At 34.2% G+C, this 590-nt stretch overlaps 1 protein-coding gene across 1 annotated transcript in view; it reads right to left on the bottom strand.

Moving 5' to 3' along the window:
- si:ch73-265d7.2 (C-type natriuretic peptide 2) overlaps positions 1-590 on the bottom strand; it is a 1680-nt gene continuing 1090 nt past the window's right edge. Inside the window, exon 2 of the mRNA XM_027152105.2 lies at positions 1-590. This exon is cut by the window's right edge and continues 539 nt beyond it. The gene's annotated coding sequence lies outside the window, so the exon portion shown is untranslated.

Below are 590 nucleotides of genomic sequence, written 5' to 3'. Positions count from 1 at the left end.
TTAAAATGTTTAAATCTAATTGTTTTTAATTGGACTGAACTACATTCATTGGTTATTTATATATTTATGCAGTTTATATATTTTCTTTAACTCATTTCATCACTTCAGTTTGTGACACGGCGACTGAGGGCGTGTCCCATTTCACAGTGAACCACGACACCTGGTGCAGTGCATTGTGGGATATCAGGAGTGCAAAACATTATGCTCTGTAGTAAAGGTTGTCAGAATATATCGAATGTCAGCCACCAAAGATACAAAGCAGTTTTTAACTTAACTAAATTGGGTTACATCATCATCATCATCACCATCATCATCATCATCATCATCATCATCACCATCGTCTTTTCTGCTTTAAATAAAAACACACACATTGATTTAATCTTTGTCAGGATTTCACTGGTTTGTTTATTGTTAACCCTAAAAGGAAATCGTTTGGGTTTCTATTTAAATAAAGTACTTTTTTTTGTGGAGACTGATTAAATGTCCACACAAAATAAAGCTTGTATTTTTTCCTATCAAATCATACATTTGGTCCCTACAAACAACTAGAGAACCACACACACACACACACACACACACACACACACACA

The sequence above is a fragment of the Tachysurus fulvidraco genome, chromosome 23, assembly GCF_022655615.1.
Source record: "Tachysurus fulvidraco isolate hzauxx_2018 chromosome 23, HZAU_PFXX_2.0, whole genome shotgun sequence".
Classification (NCBI taxonomy): Eukaryota; Metazoa; Chordata; class Actinopteri; order Siluriformes; family Bagridae; genus Tachysurus; species Tachysurus fulvidraco.
The sequence above is the reverse complement of the archived record's forward strand: the minus strand, read 5'-3'. Positions and strand labels throughout refer to the sequence as shown.